Here is a 24023-nt window from a genome sequence, read left to right on the forward strand (position 1 = left end):
ACCACTACTTCTTATTCTGTTCTACTGATGCAAGAACCTGGAGGAGATACACACGGCTGTGACCTCACCATTCAGTTCCATGGGCACAAAATCACCTGCTTATACACAGAGAACTAGAGCTCTGATGGTGCCAGGCAGGGGCTATGGTCACAGCTGACCTAGCTCTCTGTCCATAGAGAGCTGAGTTTTGGGGGCCAGTGTGGACATACGTGTCCTACAAGTGTTTTTAGCCTTTGCTACCTGTGTAGCATCTATTGCAATGTTCTAAATATTTTATTTATTTTTATTTTTATGTGTATGAGTGTATTGCCTGCATGTATGTAAGTGCACCCATGTCATACAATACCTGTGAAAGTCAGAAGAGGGCGTCAGATCCCCTGGAACTTGAGTTAAGGATAGTTGTTAGCCACCATGTGGGTGCTGGGAACTGAACCAGAGCCTCTTAACTGCTGAGCCACCTCTCCAGCCCCAGAATTTTTATTTATTTGCATTTTTATGTGTATGAGTGTTTTGCCTGCATGCAAAGTACCCATGTGTGGGGTCTCTCCCCTTCCTTGTGGGTCTGTAATGATTACGCCCCACGTTGGGCACCAGCTGTGGGGTCTCTCCCTCCATTCCTGGGTCATTGGCCACCATTCCAAGAGGACAAAGGGAGCAGAAGCGACAAACGGGGTCAGGATGGCCAGTGAGCGCTGACGAAAGAAAGCCCATCCGGGGAGGCAGGTTCAGTGATACAAACAGCTCCAGACTCAGTGAAACAGCTCCATTTATTCAGTGGGAGTTAGGGAAAATATAGTGTGGAGGCAGTAGCCAATGTCAGCTGATAGGTGCTCATAGTATGCTTTATTTACATGTGGCAGTGGGCTCCTATCATCCGACTACCAGGCAATGCCTAATTATCATATAGAAAAAAACCTGGGGGTAGTTTTTACTCCAGGTAACTATGCCAAAGGTCATGTTCCAAATAAGGTCAGGCATCCATGCTTGGTGGCACTTTGGAGGTAAGTCAGGCAGAGAGCAGGAGGCCCCCTGCTGAGAAGGGGAGACCTTCCATATAGCGCTGAGCCCCTTAGAGCTATCCGGACATGGAGGACCACAACCCTAGCAGCAGGGTTCCCCAACACCCATGGAGGCAGAGATCCTGTGGAACTGGAGTTAAGGAGAGGTGTTAGCCACCATGATGAAACAGGGAGAAAGAGGGACCCCTAGAGGGCTCTTAGTCTCCTTCATAAAAGAATTTAAGAATGGACCCAAATGGAAGCTTTTACAATTTTATTAGAATCTTAAAGAAAAATCCTCAAGGCGGGGGAGCTGGTCATCTTGGCAGCTGCCTTGAGGAGGTGAACTGTGGGAAGAAGGAAAGAAAGCCATGGAACCATGCAGGTTTAGAGCCTGCATGAAGGTCAGACATGTGACTGACTTGCAGCCATATGGCTGGGAGAAGGAAGCTTTGGAGTAAAAGTAAAGAAATACAAGATGCTAGGGGCAGCCCAAAGCCTTAAAGAAAACATGTTTAGTAAGAAAGGCATGAAGAAGAAAGGGGAAAATTATACCTTTCTGAAAGATTCAGAAAGGTGGACAGACTTACATGACGATGGCTCCTCCGGAAGTTCCATGGGAATCTGCAGTACAAGGCAGGATTCCAGGCAGGAAAAGTTTGTTACCTCCTTAGCGCACTAGGTATACTGCCCATCTGTTTAGCATAACTTAAGATGAACCTGCTTTCCTAAGGGTGGTTCTATCACCAGGTGAATGACCAGTGGGATTGGAAAGGTGGGTCCTCCAACAAATATACTAGGGTTTTTATAGTCTTAACTGTTAGGGTTTGAGAAGCAAGAATAATTCCCACAGATTCCCAAAAAGATCATACAAAAAGTTTATTTAAGAATTTAAAGTGAAAAAGGACAAAAACCAAATGGTGGCTCCCCGGGCACAGACTTCACGAGCCAAGGAGTCTGGCCCCGAACAATAGCAGGCAGGAGCCTTTATTGGGGCACTCCACAGAAACCCGTGTGCGCCAAGCATTTTTTAAAATAATTGGATGTCCCCATATCCTGTGTACGGGGAGAGTCTTAATTGGATGTCCCCATATCTTGTGTACGGGGAAAGTCTTGATTGGTAGGGGCTGTCTTCAGGGCATTGGAATGTGCTGACTGATATCTTTTAGGGCCAGAAGTTTTTTTGTTCATACCTTATAAGGCTTTTACATATACAATATGCCTGAGCTTGTCTGGGCTTCTCTAGAGAAGCTAGCCAAAATGGAGTCAGAACATTCTGGCTCTTCAGACTCAGGTTATATTTCTTGGCCAGCCTAATGCAAGGGAACTGTTCATCAGGCTGGGTTCCCTCCTAGGCTGTATCTTGCACGACCAAGCAGAGAGGAGAGGCCCTCTTCTTCAGGGTGAAATCTAGAAGCTGTTGTCTGAAGTGATCTTCAGAAATCTGCCTGACCCAGCTTGGACTTCAGAGTCAGCCTAGATGTGTCACAGGGAGTGGAGATCATCTCAGAAAAGTTCGACTTCTTTACCCCTAATGGTAAAGAAGCACAGAAGCTTCTGGAAGGAACTGTTGTCTTGCTGATGGGATTTTGGTACCTGTGGGTATTGATTCCAGGGTATCAAGGGATGGCCATGCTTTCTTTCTACCTGAAATCCATTTTGGTCCTGCAAGGGAGATGACAGAGTAAGACTGGCCAGCTGTGATACATGCAGGCTACTCTGAGGCCCTCAGGTGAGCGGTATGGCACTTGCAGACAGCTGGCTCAGAAAAGGTGTCAGGGACAAAGTTCCCCTTCAGATGACAATGTTCTCTACTCACTAGCTCCAGGGAGTAGTGATAGGTACTACTTTCTAATGGTGAAAGCAAGTCCTTTGTTTGGGCTAGTGCATACTGTGAACACAGTACTATTAGTTGGACTGTCTGTATCTGTTCTCAGATGAATTTGAGCAAGGCATTAAGAATACACGGGCCACAGGTTACTGCTAATAGGAGTAAGAGGAGAGGTCCGACTATTGCCGAGATCAAAGTTGTTAAACATGGGAACAGTCAAATAGGGATTCGTATGAATTTTGTTGATTTAGTCGTTCGTTTTCTCTCTCCTGAAGTCTTTTACGAAACTCAGCCAAAGACTGTTTTATAACGCCCAAGTGATTAACATAGAAACAGCACTGTTCCCCTAGAGCAACACAGAGTCCTCCTTTTTCTAGAAAAAGTAAATCCAGCCCTCTCCTATTTTGTAAGGTTACCTCAGCTAAAGAGGACAGAGAGTCTTCGAGGTCGCAGATAGATGTTTCTAATGATTGTATGCCTAAGTCTATGGTCTGTCTAAGAAGGTGATAATTTTTATCCTAGAAGACTAGTGCTAAAGCCCCCAGACCAGTTGCAGTGGTTACTCTGACCCCGAGTAAAGTAGACAGGACAATTGCAGTGGTTCTTATGGCCCTACGAGGTCTAGACTCTTCTGAGACTCTGGTTTCCATTTCTATGTCTGTTCTATAATATAGATGGGGAACCAGCTGCACTAGTACACAAAAATCCCCAGTCTGGTTTAAATGGAGGAGTGGAGGCATGTAGTTAGGCCAGAGGTACAGGCCCACCAAGTGGAGTTGGGGAGCACCATATACGGGTTAGGTGTAGTAGCCCCTATCTCTTGAACAGAATTACATAAATGTTGGTAAGAAGGGGGGACAATTTTATGTGAGGGAGTCACGCATAGCCCTTTTCCATAAAGTGACACATAATTTCCTGGGAGAGCTAACCCATCATAAAAGGCAGGCTCATGTCTATGCAAAACCAGCAATGGATAGTAAGGTTAGGGTATCATTTAAAGCAATAAAGATGGCATTTAGGAGATTTGTAAGCCCAGGGGATGGCTGCAAGGGCTCTTGGACTCGTCAGATCTCTAGGGGTGTGGCTCTAGGTGTGGGCAAAGTAGGAGTTTTATCCAGTCAGACAATTTGGCTAGGAGCCAAATCAACAGATTTAAAAATAGTTAAGGCCGATGTTGGTCACCCTATAGGTTGTAACACTGTCTGAGCTGGCCCCATCTGGGTCCCCAAGACTGGACCCACCTGAAGACGGACTGAAAAAAAGTATTCCTGGATCAGTCCCTGTGGTGTATAACATGCGGCCCCAACTTTGCCCATCAATCCATTTTTGTAGGTTTTTAAGTTCCTTTCCTTTTGGGGTGAAGTTCCAGGATATAGGGTTGCATCTAGAGGAGGAACAAGGTCCCTTGAATTGGCTTGATCTGGGGTTTCGCCAAAGGGTTAGGCCTGGGACTGCAGTTACCTGGATCAAGTCGGTAGTGATGGGGGGCAGCCCAGTTAATATATCCAGTAGACGCACAGCTCCATGAAGCACAGAAATTGTCCACTGGTCCTCCACAAGTACAACTTCGGTCACCATTGTTGCCCGGGCAAACATAGAAGTGGTGCTCCTTCATCCTCTTCTGACCGAGGGGAGACTGGCAAGCATAATTTACAGTACCTGACGGGGGGTGTACTATTTCCAAGCTCCTTCAAGCAGGTCGCAGAGGTCGAATGTAATCTTGGGGAACCAGGCTCCTGGAAGTCCCAGGTGGGAGGAGATGTTCACTATCTTTCCAGTGGATGTGCTACTAACTACCCAGGTGAGGTTTTGGAGTCCATGAGGGGAGTTAGCTAGGGCAGGCTCTATAAAAAGAAATAAAAAAAGCAACAAGGTTATGGTATGGCAGAGATTTTTAGACTGAGAGGATTGTCTTTTACCCGTGTGACCTTCCATCTCTTGTCGACTTGGTTGGTCTGACCAATCCTCTGATGCAGGCTTTAGATGTGAGTGATGTATCCAGGTCCGAACACCAGCCACCTTAACCACAGTGGGGGTGGTGAGGATCACGATGTGTGGCCCCTTCCATCGAGGTCCAAGGGGCTCCTTGTGGTGCCGTCTCACCCAAACGAGGTCTCCTGGCTTGAATCCATGTGGCTGGGCCAGTGGCAGTTCATAAATATGCCTCAGCAGAAGGAAAATGTTGTCTTGTGCAATCTGTAAGGCCTTTAGAGACTTAAGAAATTGGGATTCAGACAAGTCAATTAGCACATCTGAAGGCAGCTTGGGGAGCAAAGGGGGTGATTGGCCATATATGATTTCATAAGGTGTTAGGCCTTGAGTATATGGGATATTTCTGACCCTGTATAGGGCAAAAGGTAGGAGGCCTGTCCAGTCATTGCCAGTTTCCAGGGTTAATTTGGTAAAGGTCTCTTTAAGGGTCTGATTCATTCTCTCTACTTGCCCTGAGCTCTGGGGGTGGTATGCACAATGTAGCTTCCAATTAGTCCCCAGTGTTTTAATTAACTCTTGAATTACCTTAGGAATGAAGGCTGATTGTCTGACCTGATCATAGAGGGGAGTCCATACCTTGGTATTAGTTCATCGATGATGTTTTTAAACACTGTTGAGGCAGTTTCCCCCTTTGTGGGAAATGCTTCAACCCATCCTGAAAATGTATCTACAAAATCTAGGAGATATTTATAGCCATACCTGCCAGGCTTTACCTCAGTGAATTCCACTTCCCATTAGACGACAGGCACAGTACCCCTCTCCCTTCTGGCTGGGGGCATGACATTTCCTTCTGGCTGGGGGCATGACTTTTCCTCTTGGATTAGTAACCTGGCAAGAGCGACATCTGGAAAGACAGCTCCCAATCATTTTGGTTAGATCGAAGATGTGGTATGGAATCAGGAGTTCCCGTAACTTTCCCTTTCCTAGGTGGGTCCCTTTGTGAAGTTTATATATTAAGTCCTCTGCCAGCTTATGCAGCAGAATGAGCCTCCCATCAGAGGTGTATCTCCATCCATGCTTGATCTTGGTATTTTCCTAGGAAGTTAAATCCTGATCGTCCTGATCTGAGTAGGAGGGCTCTTCTGGCATGAGGGGTTCAGGCAGGATAACCAGTAGGTTTGAGGCTGTTGGGGCTGCTTCTCTGGCTGCTAGGTCTGCTCTCCCATTTCCCTGTGCCTCCAGTGAATCCCCTTTTTGGTGCTCCAGACAATGGATGATGGCCAGTCTCTTTGGTAACCATATGGCTTCCAGGAGCTTTAGGATCCCTTGTTTATTTTTGACAGTCTTTCCTTCCATTGTCAGGAGCCCCCACTCCTTGTACACAGCCCCATGGACATGAGCTGTAGCGAAAGTGTAATAATGGCTATCAGTGAAAATGTTAACAGTCTGGTCTTTACTTAGCTTTAAGGCCTGAGTCAGGCCAATTACTTCAGCCCTCTGGGCAGAGGTCCCAACTGGTAGGGAAGAGGCCCACACTGTCCATGATGGACTGACGACCGCTGCCCCTGCATACCTGGTTCCTTTCTTAATGAAGCTACTTCCATCCGTGAACAGAATTATGTCCGGTGGGGCCATGGAACATCAGTCAGGTCTTTCTGAGTCCTGTGTAAGCTGCAGAGTACCTCCAGGCAGTCATGCAGGACCTCAAGATCTGGTTCTGGCAGCAAAGTGGCAGGATTGAGAGGTGCTAGAGAGGAACTGGATGTGAGGGGGATTAAGGAGCAAGACCTGATAATTCATCAACTGAGCATTGTCATCCATCGGTCGGGGGGATTTTTAAGGACCCCCCTCAATTGAGTGAGGGGTGGTGACCATAAGGGGCTGTCCCAATGTGAGCTTATCTGCATCTTTAACCAATAAGGCTGTGGCTATGATAATTCTGAGGCAGCCCAGCCATCCTGAGACCACAGGATCAAGCTTTTTCAACAAGTAAGCCACAGGTCTCTTCCAAGGGCTGAGCATTTGGGTCAGGACTCCCTTCACTATTCCCACTCCTTCATCAACAAAGAGCTGATAAGGCTTATGGATATCTGGCAGAGCCAAGGCTGGAGCCTGCAATAAAGGCTGTTTAATTTCTTGAAGGGCCCTCTCCTGAGTCTCAGGCCATAGGAAGAATGACTCATTTCCTCGAGTGGCTTCATACAAGGGTTTTGCCAGCTCAGTGAATCTGGGTATCCAGAGCTGGCAGAAGCCTGCTGATCCCAAGAACTCTAGCTTGGGCTTGGAATTCCCATAATGGCTTTCTTTCTGGCTGGTGACAGCCACCTCTGCCCATCCCTTAATATGTACCCCAAGTACATTACCTCTGTGACACAGAGCTGAGCCTTCTTGGTGGAGACCTTATACCCCAACTGGTCCAAGGTCAGGAGCAAATCTCTGGTGGCCTAAAGACAAGTGCCCTCATCCTCAGTGGCAATTAACAACAGGTCATCTATGTACTGTAGGAGGCTTATCCCTGGGTGGGAAGCCCAATAATCCTGCAAGTCCTGGTGTAGGTCCTCATCAAAGATCGTGGGGGAGTTCATGAACCCTTGTGGCAGTCACATCCAAGTGAGTTGTCCACTAAACCCCTGGTTTGGGTCTCTCCACTCAAAGGTAAAGATGGGTTGACTTTCCTTTGCCAAGGTCAGGCTAAAGAAGGAGTCCTTGAGATCTAGAACAGTATCGACCCTTCTTCCTGGAGAAAGTGAGCTCAGCAGGGTATATAGATTGGGGAGGGTAGGGTGGATTTCCTCTACCCTCTTGTTAACTTCTCTCAAATCCTGCACTGGGCAGAAATTGTTAGTCCCCAGTTTCTTGATGGGTAACAGAGGGGTGTTCCATGGAGATTGCCATGGAACCAGAATACCAAACTCCCTAAGGTTTGGTAATTCCTGCCCTAGCTTCAAGAGTCATTGGGTACTGCTTTACTCTTACAGGCTGAGCATTAGTTTTTAAAGTCACCATTATTGGTGGCTGTTGGATGGCCTTCCCTGTGGAATTAGTTTCCACCCAAACCCAGGGTTTGCTGCCTGGAGGTCCTTGAGGATAGCGGTTGGTCTCTTTTGAGGGGGTGGGGCGTGCACTCTCCATTCTTCTTCTAGTTGTAAGCATAGGATATAGGCAGCATCTGGTACAGTCACATTAGGAGGTCCTCTCCCAGAGAAATGGATTTGAACCTTCATTTTATTTAGCAAATCTCTACCCATTAAGGGATATAGGCACTCTGGGACCACCATAAAGGAGTGTGAAACTGTCTTTTTACCTAAGTTTACTTCCCTTTTGGTGGTCCAAGTGTGCTGAGCGATTCCCGTGGCTCCTTGCACCCAGGTTGTTTATTGGTCAATTTTCCCATAGGCTCTTTTAAAACTGAATATTCTGCTCCGGTGTCAGCTAGGAAGTCGACAGCTCATCCCTCCACTTGTAGGGTCACCCAGGGCTCGTGGTGGAGGTTCACCAAGTCCGGGCCCCTTCAGTTTTCTAAGTTTGCCAACTCGAGGATCTTGGGCTTGGAGGGAGACTGGGATCCCATCCTTTGAGGACATTCCCTAGCCCAGTGGCCCAGCTGCTTACGGTACACTCACTGGTCTCTTTTTAAGTGGTGCCAACCTTCCTGTGGGGGTCGTGGGGCTCAGGTTCCCTTTTTCATAGAGGGTTGGTTCCCCCCATTGGTTCCCCACATGTTTCTCTTTCAGTCAACCATATCTTATCCAGCCCTTTTTGTCTTTCTTTAGGGGTTTCTCTGTTGTTAAATACCTTGTTCGCCACTGCCATCAGCTCAGAAGGTTTTTGCCCTCAAAACCTTCCAGTTTTTGAAGTTTTCGTTTTATGTCTGGAGCTGCCTGATTTACAAAAGCCATATTGATGGCCATTTTATTCTCTGGGTCCTCTGGATTTATGGGAGTATAAGTTTTGAAAGCCTCTAACAGGCGTTCCAGGTACGCTCCAGGAGACTCATCCCTTCCCTGCATCACCTGACTTCACCGCTTGTTTGCATTCCCGAAGGATGTGGTTCCATTCCTCGGTGGTGAACAGGGTATTTAATAACTATTTCCAGTGGTAAACAGTGGGTAAAAAGGATGGTATCCAGGAGGGAAATCAGGGCCTGCGGCTCCTCCGTGAAGGAGGGAGACTGTAACTTTCAATTATACAAGTCACTAGTAGAAAAGGGAAAGTAGACTACTAGGGCAATTCCATCATCCTTCAGGGGCCCAATCTCCCTCAGGGGAAGAGCTTACACAGTTCTCCCCTCCCCCCACGAGCAAGTGGGCAATGGGCTGGGCTCGGCCACGGGAGGTGCCGGCTCAGCCATGGGAGCTGGGGATGGAGACTGGGAAGGACTGGAAGAAGAGGAAGATGCTCATGACCTGTGCTCTCTAGGTCTATCCTGAGCACTCACTGGGGCCCCGTACGGTGGCGGGAGTAAATCCTCCTCTGGCGCCAAGGGAAGAACCTCGGGACCGATGGGTTTTTGGTCTGGACTTTCTTTAGGGGAAGCAAAGTAGCTGGCCCCTTAGGTCCCAATGGTGGGGGCAGAAGTAAGGGATGCAGCCAGTCAGGGGGGCAGCAACCAGATATCACCAACCTAGAATGTATGGGATCTGCTCAGGGTGCCCCTGTTCCCCAAAGATAACTTCTTGAACCCTGTAGATGAGCGACAGGTTAAAGGACCCTTAAGGCAGCCATTCAACTTCAAAGGAGGGCCATTCGATTATGCAGAGGGTCTGGAGGAGGGTCGGCTTGACGTGGAGTCCAGACATGTTCGAAGCTGCTCATTTGTAGTCCTGAAAATGACTAAGAACTAGATGAAGGGGAGCTGAAGATGATGAGACTTTCTGGCCCATCGTGGGATAAGCTTCAAGAAAAAAGAATATAAGGAGAGGGATGAGAATGAGAAGAAGTAGGGTGGAAAGTCGATAGACAAGGCGGAGCTCTGAGCAGAGGGTGAGGACAGTATGAGATGGTGGTTCCCTAGAGGGAGAATTGAAAATCTCGCAGCACATGGGGTCAGCCGAGAAGGCTGCCCCTGTTCTTTCCCAAAAAGATTTGGCCAGCCTGGATTCCGCATTGGACTGGGCCAATAATCTGGGTCGGCTCCACCTGGATTCCACGTCAGACTGGAGCACGACTCCTCAATAGAAGAGGAGTTGGAGTGTCCCCCCGTTCTCCTTCAGCTCTGGGATCAACAGCACATCTGCCTCATCTCTGTTGAGCCCCAGGATGTCCCAACTACTGAAAAGCAAGACAGAGAGAGAGAGAGAGAGAGAGAGAGAGAGAGAGAGAGAGAGAAAGGCAGGGAAAACTTACCAAGGCTGGCTCCGGTGGCGCTTCCGTGGGTCTGGGGTCTCTATTCTCAAATCCCGGACTAGCCCCCACAATGTTAGGGTTCTAGAATCATGAATAATTCCCACAGATACACAAAAAGATTATATAAAAGCTTATTTAATAATTTAAAGAGAAAAAAAGATAACCAAATGGCGGCTAGCTGGGCACAGACTTCATGAGCCAAATATGGAGTCTGGCCCCGAACAATAGCAGGCAGGAGCTTTTATTGGGGCACTCCACAGAAATCCTGCACATGCCAAGCATTTTTTAAAATAATTGGATGTCCCCATATCTTGTGTACGGGGAAAGTCTTGATTGGTAGGGGCTGTCTTCAGGGCATTGGAATGTGCTGACTAATATCTTTTAGAGTCAGAAGTTTTTGTTCATACCTTATAAGGCTTTTACATGTACAATATGCCTGAGCTTGTCTGGGCTTGTCTAAAGAAGCTAGCCAAAATGGAGTCAGAGCATTCTGGCTCTTCATTAACCAGTTAAACCTTTTTGCTACTCCTATCAATGAGGTGCTGGGAACTGAACCTGAGTCTTCTGGATGAGCAGTAAGTGGTTTTTTTTTTTTTTTTCATTTTGTTTCCATTTTGTGTGTGGGCGGGGAACGTGTTTATGTGAAGGTCATGCATGTGAAGGTCAGCAGCTGACATTAGTGTCTTGCTCAATAGCTCTCCACTTTATTTTTCGAGAAAGAGTCTCTCACCGAACGTGGAGCTCACTGATTTGGCTAGGCTGACTGGCCAATGAACCCAAGGGATGCTTCTGTCTTTGCCTCCTCACTGGTACAACTCTTATAGATACTTGTCACTGCACCTTTTACATTTAGTAAAAGGCATTTACATTAGTGCTACAGATACAAATTCAGGTCCTCATACTTGCACCTCAAGCCCTTTACTGACTGAACCATTTCCTCGGCCCCATATTTACTTAATTTTGCGTGTGTGTGTGTGTGTGTGTGTGTGTGTGTGTGTGCACCTATGTGTGACATGGTGTGGAGGCTAGAGAACAACTCTGGGTTGCTAGTTCTCTCCCTCTACCTTGAGGGCCCCAGGGGCCAAACTTTGGCAGCAAAAACTTGTATTTGCTATACCACCTCACTGGTACAACTGTTTCTTTGAGACAGGGTTTTCCCTCTGTTACTCAGGGCGGCCTCAAATTACTGGCAATCCTCCTGTCTCAGTCTCAAGAGTACTGAGATTGCAGGTGGGAATCAGCATGCCCAGTGCCCTGCAGACATCTTCACCTTAGACTGCCAGCCTCTGAGACTGTGATGGCTGAGTTTCTGGGTTTACACCAGTGTGACTCAGCCCTGACACTTTGTCACAGCAGCCCCAAGCAGGTGAGTGCTAGGACCTTCTTTCCCTGAGCACCCAAGACACCAAGTGCTCCAGGTGAAATGGAGAGGCCACTGTCCTGCGCCTGCTGTTACTAACTAACCACTGGAATTGGTCCTGAGATGGACAGCAGGTTGCTAAGGAGGGGAGGAAGGAGATGATTGAGAGAGAGACAGAGAGAGACAGAGACAGTTTATGGATGAGGCTGGGGGAGATCCCCTCCCCCACCTCCACAAGGTAGAGCACATGCATCAGCTTCCACAGGTCTGGAGGAGACTCCTCCATCTCTCCCTGGCACTATGTACTCCAGGAAAAACCTGGGCAGGCCACTGTGGTGGTCTTGGGCTAATTCCTGCTGAGGACACACTTGGGCTAGATATTGACAACAGAAACTCTGAATGCTCAAACTCTGTTCTGTGCAGTGGCTGCCGTGAAGGCCTTCTCCAAACACCGGCCAGGTTTTCAAATCTCCACCATACCCCCAGAACCCTAATTCTCCCATAAATGGATCAGACAGACCTTAGCCTCTACCACGTGCCCCAAGAATTCAGAGCTAGGTGGGCTGAGCAGGCTCCTTTGCAGCTCCCCATACCTGAGGTTTCCTTCCAGCCCTTTGTTGTCCCTGTGGGAAGTCCTCAGGCTGTGCCATCCCAGCTAAGCAGACACCTGGAGCCATGGGGTGTGGGGACACTCAAATCCCCCAAGGCAAACAGACTCAAATGAAAGGAATATTGAATCTTGCTTCTTGTTTTCGCTTAAAAAACAATTCTAAACTAGGAAAGTATACATTTGAATTTTCATTGAGATTTTTAAGAAAAGGCTGAATTTCCCCTTTTTAGTTTAGGTTTGTTTTGTTTGTTTTGTTTTGTTTGGGACAGGGTCTCTCTGTAGCCCAGGATGACCTGGACCTCACTCTGTAGAGATCACTCATAGAGATCTGCCTGTCTCTGCTTTCCAAGTGCTGTGATTAAAGGCCTGTGCCATTATCCTTGGCTTGAACTGCACTTTTTTTTAAACCATTATACAAGTGATTTATTGATCTATCATAAAATGACTTTACTGACAAAGCAGTTTAAAACATTATTTGTATTTATACAATAGTTTGTTTTGAAAATATTATAGTAAGTATCATTTCTAAGACTTTTATTAGACTATCAAAAAGTTACTGGATTTTTGAAATGGATATTTTTACTGCTAATAGTAATGGAGATGTGTATTCTTTTCTGATGCAGAGATGATCTGTTTTCAATTAAACTGTTATTTATCACTGTCACTGAAGAACCCTTCCTGACACATCAAATGTAGATGTGGCCATGTGACCAGCACTAATGAATACTCGTCTGGCATTTCTCTGAGAAAATGTACAACAGGTTTTCCAAAGCGAAGCCTCTTAGGTTTGAGGAAAACACAACATACAGAGGAGATAATATCAGTCTTACCAGAAGTTTAAAAGTTTGGAAAAATTTCTAAAAACTTCCTTCACTTTTCTAATCTTTTTTTTTTAACTTTTACAAAAACCTTACTGAGAATTTCATACATGCATATAAGGTGTTTTGATCAAATCCATGCCCTCTCCTCCCTTCCAACATCTCCCATACCTCCCCGTCACTTTTTTCTTTCTTTTCTTTCTCCTTCCTTCCTTCCTTCCTTCCTTCCTTCCTTCTTTCTTTCTTTCTTTCTTTCTTTCTTTCTTTCTTTCTCTTTTTGAAGCAGGGTCTCCCTGTAGCCCCAGCTGTCCTGGAACTCACCATGTAGACAGGCTGGCCTTGAGCTCACAGAGATCCTTCTGTCTCTGCCTCTCAAGTGCTGGGACCACAGGCATGCACCACCACACCCGGCTTCATTTATTATTTTTATGGGGCTTTTGAGTACTCTAACATCCCCTCCTTTGAAGAGGTAACTCTAAAATCTTTTAAGGAGTAGATACAAGTTCCCAAATACTTTTTGACGTTTTTGGCTTTTGGAACAGAGTATGTTGCTAACAGTCCCAAGGACATTTTGACTTTTAGTCAAGAAACTGGCTACTTTTCTTTGGGGTCATTTTACCCTAACTGCCTAGCCAATTCGTACCTCCTATTCTTATCACGCCATCCTCTGAAGGGGTTACCCAAATTGCCATTGGGAACAGGGATGCAGACCACTCTAGCTTCTTCCATGCTGAACAGGGACATAGGGTGAGGCAATTGGAGTACCCCTTCAGTGGGTCTGTCTAAAAGACTCCTAAATTGCATAACTCTTATCTCTAAGGGGAAAAAAAGTCCTTGAATCATGAATAGAAGATGTGAAGGAGGAGTAAAGGCAAGAGTAATTAGCATTACAAGTTCTAGACAGGGAACTAGAAAAAAGTCAGAAGAGTGTTTTAAGTGAAAACAAGAAGCAAGATTCAATATTCCTTTCATTTGAGTCTGTTTGCCTTGGGGGATTTGAGTGTCCCCACACCCCATGGCTCCAGGTGTCTGCTTAGCTGGGATGGCACAGCCTGAGGACTTCCCACAGGGACAACAAAGGGCTGGAAGGAAACCTCAGGTATGGGGAGCTGCAAAGGAGCCTGCTCAGCCCACCTAGCTCTGAATTCTTGGGGCACGTGGTAGAGGCTAAGGTCTGTCTGATCCATTTATGGGAGAATTAGGGTTCTGGGGGTATGGTGGAGATTTGAAAACCTGGCCGGTGTTTGGAGAAGGCCTTCACGGCAGCCACTGCACAGAACAGAGTTTGAGCATTCAGAGTTTCTGTTGTCAATATCTAGCCCAAGTGTGTCCTCAGCAGGAATTAGCCCAAGACCACCACAGTGGCCTGCCCAGGTTTTTCCTGGAGTACATAGTGCCAGGGAGAGATGGAGGAGTCTCCTCCAGACCTGTGGAAGCTGATGCATGTGCTCTACCTTGTGGAGGTGGGGGAGGGGATCTCCCCCAGCCTCATCCATAAACTGTCTCTGTCTCTCTCTGTCTCTCTCTCAATCATCTCCTTCCTCCCCTCCTTAGCAACCTGCTGTCCATCTCAGGACCAATTCCAGTGGTTAGTTAGTAACAGCAGGCGCAGGACAGTGGCCTCTCCATTTCACCTGGAGCACTTGGTGTCTTGGGTGCTCAGGGAAAGAAGGTCCTAGCACTCACCTGCTTGGGGCTGCTGTGACAAAGTGTCAGGGCTGAGTCACACTGGTGTAAACCCAGAAACTCAGCCATCACAGTCTCAGAGGCTGGCAGTCTAAGGTGAAGATGTCTGCAGGACACTGGGCATGCTGATTCCCACACTGTCAAGTGTGTTACAGTGCTGTAACTCTAGAACCTGTAATTCCAGTTCCAGGGGATCTGATGCTTTCTTCTGGATTCCATGGGAACCTGCACACACACACACACACACACACACACACACACACACACACACATACACATATACATCTATATTAAAAATAAAATCTTTAAAAAAATAAATTTCTAGAAGTGAAAAATTCATGTTTTAAATTGTGTGCTCTTCTGAGTAGAGTGATAAAACCTTGGGTGGTTCCATTCCATTCTGCCCAGCATGGGAATCATCCTTTGTCCTGTGTACCCATGCTGTGCATGCTGGCTACCATTAGTCATTTAGCAGCTGTCTTAGTTATCAGATTGACTGCCACATTTGTGGTGTCTGTGCTCAAGTGATCCTGATTTTGCCTAATAATGTCCCTAAAGCCATTATTAAGAGTAGTGATACTGGCAATTTGGAATGGCAGAAAGCTGTAAAGTGCTTCCTTTAACTGAAAAGGCAAAAGCTCTTGACTTTACCACAAGTATGTTTGCATAGGAAAAAGCACAGCGTACGTGAGTTTCAGCAATTATGGAGCATCTCAGAGCACATCTCTGCAGAAGCTACTATGGTCATGGTATGTAAGTGTCACCCTCTGGCTTTTTGTGCGTCTAGTTTTGCTTCTTGTGCATTCTGCATCCCTCTTCAAACACTAGATCCTTCCCCTCCACTGCCACAGAGAGTTCCGTCATGGAAATCCTCAAGGGAATCCCATACAGATGTGCTGGTGAAGTTGGCAGTATAACCCCACAAGTGGTTGGCTCTCCACCGTGAACACACTTAGCTTTTTAGGCAGTGTTTGGTGAATCTCACGACACCTGTGGCTTTGTGTGTAAGCACAGCAGGCCCAGTTTCATGGATCTTTTATAGATATTGCTCAACTCATTAGTTTCTCAACCCAGGGTGTACACACTTGGCTTTCACAGTTTGACCCGCGGTTTTTTGACTTTGTGTTGGTGTGCAAGCCAAAGCATTCAGCAGAAGCCGTACTCTGAAATTTGATCTCTTCTTGGCCTGGAGATTTGTAGTATGATCCTCTCTGGTGATGCAGGTGGCCAGGGCGAGTTGCAATGCCCAGTGACCTCACTCCTTGATGTCTCGGTGCTTGTTGCCTTCCCTAGCTACGGCCGCTGACAACATGATCCATAAATATTTCTACTCATACTTTTCTTGCCCAGTAATTCTACTCGCTTCTGTAAATATTCTTCTGACTATGTTTTATGTCATCGATGCCCTCTCTTGTCTCTTTAAGAATATTTATTAACGACTGGACAGATGGCTCATCAGTTAAAAGCACTTACTGCTCTTGCAGAAGACCTGAGTTTGGTTCCCAGAACCCATGTTGGGTAACTCACAGCTCTGGGGGGATCTGACACTTCTGGCCTCTGAGGGCACTGCACTCATGTACACAAACCCCTGCACAGATACACACATACACGTAAGTAAAAATAATAATAGTGTTTATTATATTTTAAGTCCTTTATCTTTTTCAGCTTTTTGATCCCTCTCCCTGTCATATGGGCTGCTCACTGGGTCATCATTTATAATACTGACAATTTGTTAGTTGTCTCCTCGGCCTCTCGTGAGTTCAAATTTTGATGAGTCAAATACTCTGACAGATAGAATTTGTCTAGAAGAACGGGCAGAAACCTGAGATCTAGCTTTGTTCATCCTAAGGACTTTTAACAGAGCTGACCATAATCCTGCAAAGGCCTCTGTCCAAGTGGGGGACTTAGATATAGGTCTACAGAGGCCTGCCTCTCCTGCGGTCTTCGGACCCTCTTTGTTCAAATGGCTTTCTTGTACAATCGTTGAAGACAGACATGTCCTGAGAGATACATTAGGAGGTGATTTTTGTCATTGGGTCAACATCATAGAGTACAACAGACAAACTTAGAAGGTTCAAGTGTCAATCACTTGGTGAATTGCAATCAAGAATTGTGCCAAGTTCAATGTTCATGAGGCTGCTGCCTGAATGTATGAGCATGCTGTTTTAAAGTAAACATTATTTATCTATTCTTACATGTATAAGTGTTTTGCCTACATGTATGTAAATACACTCATATCATGTGATGCCCACAGATACTAGAAAAGAGTGTTAGATCCCCTACACTGGTGTTAAGGACAGTTGTTAGATACCATATGAGTATTGGGAACTGAACCCAGGTCTTCTGCAAGAGCAGTCAGTGCTCTTAACTGCTGAGCCATCTCTCCAGCCCCAAGGCTCTTTATATTTTTATAGAACTGGTTTCAGAGGGGGTTTGCTTATTCAGTATCATCACAAACACATAGGTTTTGAACTAAGGAGACAAATGATGGCTGTGGCATTATTATGACAGCTGTGACATCACTGGGCAATAGGACAGCTCCATTATAATCTTATGGAACCCCCGCCATGTATGGATCTTATCACTGACTAGTGACAAAAACAGTATAAGGTGATATGGTGCTGAATTTTTCCTAATGACCCTGCAACTATGGGTCCCTACTGGTTATCTGTTCTTCCTGCACTTTAGCCATAAAAGCCTGCACATGGCACTCAGCTGCACTGCAATGCTGTTCCCACTCCCCATGCCATACACCCAGCTTCATGACCCCATGCCATGCACCCAGCATGTCCTCCCTGTGCCCCTGGTGCCATGATTCGAATGATTTATAGTATGTATCAGGAAGATCTGATTCACTGTGGACAATGAGGAAAACCTGTCACTCCAACAATTCTCTGACCATTGCCTCTGGTTCTTATCATGGTGGTCTTTCCTCATATATCAAGTCACAGTCTTTGAATTCCCAGGGTATTCTTACAGATTTTGCCCTTAGTGTGTTTCGCTGCATCTCCAAATACACAGGACCCAGGACACCAGAGAACTCAGACTGAAAAGACTGAGGCCAGGTGGCAACTGTTTTAGTGTCTTTTCTGTTGTGGTAATAAAATACTCCCACAGAAGTGACTTAAGGGAGAGAGGGTTTCTTTTGGCTCACAGTCCAAAGTATAGTTCATCATGCATGGAAGCCAAGGCAGCAATGGCTTAAAGCTGCTGGTCACATCACATCCACAATCAGGCAGCAGAGAGGAATGAATGCTGGTGCTCAGCTCCCTCTCTCCATTCCAGGATCCCAGTCAGGGAATGGTGCCACCCACAGGGCCTTCCCACCTCAATGAACTTCATCAGCTAATCCACCACAGGCATGCCCAGAGGCCCATCTTCCAGGTGATTCTAGATCTTGTCAGGCTGTCAGTTAACACTAACCATTGCAGTGATGAAACAATGGGCTTGGTTCCTCACGACAGGCCATATCTGCTCTCTGTGGTCACTGTTCTCAATAATACCACCCTACAGCTGCATCTAAGGAGGAGACAGGGTGTAGGTCAGTGTCAGAGTCCTGATCACATACCTTTGTCCAGCCAGGGTGTCTGGTGGACACATAATGCCAACAGCCACATGAGTGAGTACTTTGAGGACTGGAGTGTGAAGACATGTGACATGACACAGCAACAGCTAGTTTATCCTGACTCCTATCTGCCTGTACCACCCCTCATTCTCTCCAACACCATTGATACTTTCCTCTCTGAAGTATCAAGTGCCCCCACCCCAGTCAGGAAAGAATCATGTCTGTTTGTGAAGCCTTTGTTCTTCATTCCCATTGACCTTGACTGTAGGGCAACTGTCTGTTTCCCTCAGTACCTCTGAGTATAATAGACTCCTTAGCTGGTGCTGTCAGGAAGCCCCAGCAGGGTTTCCTACATGGCCCCAGCCATGTCTGCCTCAGTGCTCCCTGTAGGGAGGCAGTTCAGTCTCCAGTCAACTTGATTAGTATTCAGATTATTTACAGTTAGTCTAACTTCATTCTGTGAAATTTTATCTGGTGCTAGGGAAAGGCATGCATATGCTTATCCTTTCAACAAGAATGAATAAGCAAAGGTACTTCATTAGACCCTAAGAAACATCAGTAAAGAAAATTTAAAAGTGATTACTTTCCCTGGGGAAAACTGGAATTAGTATTGAAGACCTTTAAGATAGATGATGATTTCAGAAAGACAATGGTGAGCGCAAAGAAAGGGACATGGAGTGTGTGCTCAATGAAGAGACATGGCTGGTCTATCTGTGAGAGGGACAGGGTGCATTTCAGACAGCCGGCATGCTTTGAACTGGCCAGGCAACACAGAGCCAGAGGGTACCACTCTGGCAGAGGCAGCAGAAGCAGCTTTATGGTGTCAGTATTCAGGTGCGGTCCCATTGGATAGGGGCTAGAAGGAGAGGCGTGCTTCTCCTCATGTCACTGGAAGGTGAATCACTGGGACCAGAAGCACTAGGAGGAATGAGTTTGGGAAGGAAGCCTCTGAGTTTGAACTCATGGGGTTAAAGTGTGTCTTCCAGTCAGGATAACAAGCCACAGGGGAGGTGGGGTAAAGTCTTACTTCTACCAGGTAAAACATCTTTCTCTTTGACAAAGTACCTTTAATATTTGTTTATTTTCTAATCACAGATACAATCTAGTTTTATTGAGGAACATTTGAAAAAATTCAAGAATGAAAATACAATAACTTAAAACCTGACTATTCAAAAATAATAATGATATTCAATGTCTTTCTCTCTCTCACACACACATACACACACACATATATATAAAACTTCGTCCTATACTTCATCTATAATTTTCACAATATAGTGCTTTGATAGTGTTTAAAATGTAGGTCCTGTGAGATGGCTCAAACCTGATGGCTTGAGTTCGATCCCTGCGTGGTAGAAGGATAGAACTGATTTGTGAAAGTTGTCCTCTGATCTCTGCACATACACTGTGGCACACACACTAATAAAAAGTTTTAAAATTACTAAAATACAATGTGTGATTCACATTCTCCTACGTTATTAAGCCTTCTACTGAAAAACAAACCTTCAATGTACTCTCATTTTCTTAAAATGTAGGAAACAAATCAGAGTGGGCTCTCACTTCTGGGGTTCCTGCATTCTGTCTCCAATTCCTTACGTGTTTTGTGGTGACATTTCCTACTTACAGAGGATGTGGCTCAGCTCCAGCATCACAGACTCAAGGTCAAAGTCATTTCAAGGTCATGGACAGTCTGCCTTTTGTTCTTTGTAGTAGTTTGAGGTCCTCAGGAGAGAGGCCCGGCATGGCTGCTGCGCTAGTCAGCTCACCCATATGTCAGACCTCTCCCTGCTTTTAGTCTCCCTCTCACGCCATTTCCTAGGAAACATTTCCAGCCTTCAAACTAGATGGGAAGAAGAGCAAGCTGTTGCTTAGTTACAAAGAACAGACGGTCCCATCAGCACCTGGGGCCAATGCTCACTCCAGCAGGGCAGAGTTTTATGAGCTTCCTGCCCACCTGTGGATGAGAGCTCTTGTCTTGTCCCAGGTGATGTCGCTGTGAGTGGAGGAAGCACTGAGAGGTCAGTGGGAGGATGGAGGGGCGGAAAGGATGGAGGGCTCTGGCTGACTCATCCCCTCTCCCTGGCCCTTCTGTCTGTGGGGTGTGTGGATGAGCCCTCTGCTGTAGAAGCCACAAGGTTTCCATTCTGAGGGAAACTGCTGCTTCTGCAGTTTATAAATGAGGCTTTCCTTTGTCACACACAATATGAACACCGTAGGGGAGGAGAAGACAGAGTCGTGAATGAATGGGATGGATTTTGTGATTAACAATATGTAATCTTTGTTAGTTTTCTGATCAGGAAAGTAGATGTTAGTCAGAGCAGTATGGAACAAGGAAGTGGAGGTGGGTGAGGGGCTTAAGTAATTGTGCCGGAATCTGGAGGTGCGTGGGTAACGGTCTGAAAGAGTCCCACTGGAGGTCAAAAAAATTCTGCCAGAGACCGTGGGGAAGAACCTGTGCTCTGTGTTCCTCTGTAATAGTTGGCTCATTGACAGCCTTGTGCACACAACATTCAGGAGGACAGGGCATGCTGGAGCCTAGTAGGGGAAGGGTTGGGATTCTCAAGAACAAATACACCCAGGAAGCTATGGTATGATGTGTCCATCACTGTGACAAACACCTCGGGTAACACAGCTTCAAGAAGGAAGGGTTCATTTTGGCCCACCATTCTAGAAGCCTCATCCCATGATTACTTGAGTCCTTTGGGCCTGGGCAGAGGCAGAACATCATGAAGGGGAGTGTGTGGAGGAGCAAAGCTGCTCACTTCATAATCATTGGGAAATGAGAATATTCCTTTTATGGGCATGTCTCCAATGCCCTAACCTCCCCACTAAGTCCCACCTTCTAAAAGTCCCACCATCTTCCAATTGTATCCCAGACTGGCCACCAGATCTTTCATTGGGAACCTTTGGGGAACATTCCACACCTAAACTATAGCAAGTGGGTGACTTTGTCATCATTTCCCCAAGTAGAGTTTGCTGGGTGTTGGCACCCTGCACTGGCAGGGTCCCTATAAGGATGTGGAGGGGAGGAGGGGTCTGGGCCACACTGGAGTCCATGTCACCATCATTTCTGGCTACCAGCAAAGGGGCTCCAGGGAAACACCATTTCCGTAGCTCCTTGAATCCCTCCCTCATCATCTCTTCAGTCCATTTAGGAGCTGGTGCAGCGGGGGAACTGGTGTGCTTGCTGCTCAGTTCTGGGAAAGCCTTTCTGGGCATCTCTATCTCATGGGGAAGGTGGGGCGGGTTGGCTGGACAGACAGAGTCCTAGAGGGAGGACTTTGTCTTCAGATCTCTGGGGTTACTGATGCTTTGGTAACAATTTTAGCTTCTTCAGCCTCTTTCATGTGTTGCTGCCAATCACACAACCATCTACGGCAGCTGCTGGGTCATTGTTACTGCGAGCACGTGAGAACAGATGGACTATTCAGGGATGAAGGCTTCCAGATAGAACTCTGCAAACTTCCCACATCCATGTGCTCTGCATTGCATCAGGCAGTCATCCAGACCCCTGGTGAGCAGGGTTCTCACAGGCAGAGCTCACCAAGATGATAGAATCCCTCCTCTGAGCATTCCAGGCCAGGTCACAGGTCACCGGGCACTTCCCTTTCCAGCAATCACTTTCCTGTTCAGCTTGGTATCTCTTCCTGTTGGCCACCCAGCACTCATATTAGTTCCTGCTTGGACATTTTGTCTTTGTTTATCAGCTCTCGAGTAAGGACTTTGCTCAGCTCACTGGTTATCTTTTCACACTCTGTTGGGAAGTGTGGGATGGGGGTAGGGAAGAGGACCAGTTGGGAGCCAGAAGAACCCAGAGGCAAGGAGCTCAGAAAGAAGCCAGGACCCTGCTCCATTGTTTTGAGTGATCCTGGTACAGGGTGGATCTGAGGCACATGGATTACCTGGTTTGTTTTTTTAATCTCCCATGCAGAGAAGTCTGTTCCATATTGATGAGAACAACTTTTCTTGCATCTTTTCCTAGCTCCCTGTAGTTTCTTTCCTTATTATTTCCCAGGTCTGGCTTTATTCTGTTTGCCACATCCTTTTATTGTGCAACCACTGAGCCATTTGCCTGGCGGCTGTGTGCTCATCCTGCCTCAGAGACTACAGCTCATCTGAGGTGACTGACAGCCTCCCCTGGTTAGACTGTCACCGTTACTTCTGCAAGCACATGGAGACTTCTGTCACTCTCCCCCAAAAGACCAAAATGGAACAAATGGAAAGAATGTAGCCACCCCATTGTACCTGTGTGGGGTCCCCAGGATTCCAGCAGATACCAGAATCCTTAGAGGTTTGAGTCTTCTCTATAAAACAACAGCATTTGCATGGAAGTAGGCACACACTTTCATGTACTTCAAATCTGCACCCCCCCACATTGCTTATGATTTCTAATACAAAGTAAATACTGTGTGAATGATATTGTTTTATCATTTAGGTAGTAACAGAAAGAAAAGCGGCTGTACATATTCAATACAGCTACTACTTTCTTCCTTTGTAGTTTCCATTTGTGGTTGGTTGGCTCCATGGATGTGGAACCCGTGGATGAGGACAGAAGGCTGTGTTTGAATAAAGTAAGTTGTATGGCAAGTTCAAGGCCAGCCTGAGCAACACACAAAGACTTGTTAGGGTTCGAGAATCGAGAATAATTCCCACAGATACCCAAAAAGATTATAGAAAAGTTTAAGAATTTAAAGAGAAAAAAAGATAACCAAAAGGTGGCTAGCTGGGCACAGACTCCATGAGCCAAATATGGAGTCTGGCCCCGAACAGTAGCAGGCAGGAGCATTTATTGGGGCACTCCACAGAAATCTGCGTGCGCCAAACATTTTTTAAAATAATTGGATGTCCCCATATCCTGTATACGGGGAAAGACTTAATTGGATGTCCCCATATCTTGTGTACGGGGAAAGTCTTGATTGGTAGGGGCTGTCTTCAGGGCATTGGAATGTGCTGACTAATATCTTTTAGAGGCAGAAGATTTTGTTCATACCTTACAAGGCTTTTACATGTACAATATGCTTGAGCTTGTCTGGGCTTGTCTAAAGAAGCTAGCCAAAATGGAGTCAGAGCATTCTGGCTCTTCATCCCCCCCCTAGAGTTATGGCAAGAGTTAAATCTTTAAGCCAAGCAAATTACAGAAGTGGAAAGAAGCGGTTAGACGGTGCATTTAGGGTGGTGGAACCATTTCTATATTGTCGTAAGGCTCAGGGTCTCAATTAAAATGAGAATACTGCAAACGCAATACCATCAGTTGGACTGTCTGTATCCATTCTCAGATGAATTTGAGCAATGCATTAAGAATACAGGGGCCACAGGTGACTGCTAACAGGAGTAAGAGGAGAGGTCTGACTATTCCTGAGATCAAACTTGTTAACCATTGGGGAGAGTCAAATAGGGATTCGTACCATTTTTGTTGATTTAGTCATTCATTTTCTCTTTCCTTAAGTCTTTTACGGACCACAGCCAAAGACTGTTTTATAACTCCTGAGTGATTAACACAGAAACAGCACTGTTCCCCTAGGACAACAGAGAATCCTCCTTTTTCTAGAAAAAGTAAATCCAGCCCTCTCCTATTTTGTAAGGTTATCTCAGCTAAAGAGGATAGAGTCTTCAAGGTGGTGGATAGATGTTTCTAATGATTGTATGTCTAAGTCTATGGCCTGTATAGAAAGTGATAATTTTTATCATGGAGGACTAGTGCTGAAGCCCCCAGACCAGTTGCAGTGGTTACCCTGACCCTGAGTAGAGAAGACAAGACAACTGCAGTGGCTCCTATGGCCCTATGAGGTCTAGACTCTTCTGAGACTCTGGTTTCCATTTCTATGTCTGTTCTATGGTATAGATGGGGAACCAGCTGCACTAGTACACAAAAATCCC

At 46.3% G+C, this 24023-nt stretch overlaps 1 long non-coding RNA gene across 1 annotated transcript in view; it reads left to right on the top strand.

Annotated features, from left to right (window-relative positions):
• Positions 1-10553: 10553 nt before the first annotated feature.
• The window catches only part of LOC115067866, a 33965-nt gene continuing 20495 nt past the window's right edge, over positions 10554-24023 (top strand). The window contains exon 1 of the long non-coding RNA XR_003847232.1: positions 10554-10682. This is a non-coding gene — a long non-coding RNA (uncharacterized LOC115067866). The remainder of the gene's footprint in view (positions 10683-24023) is intronic.

The sequence above is a fragment of the Nannospalax galili genome, unplaced genomic scaffold (assembly GCF_000622305.1).
Source record: "Nannospalax galili isolate Female #2095 unplaced genomic scaffold, S.galili_v1.0 scaffold367, whole genome shotgun sequence".
Taxonomy (NCBI): domain Eukaryota; kingdom Metazoa; phylum Chordata; class Mammalia; order Rodentia; family Spalacidae; genus Nannospalax; species Nannospalax galili.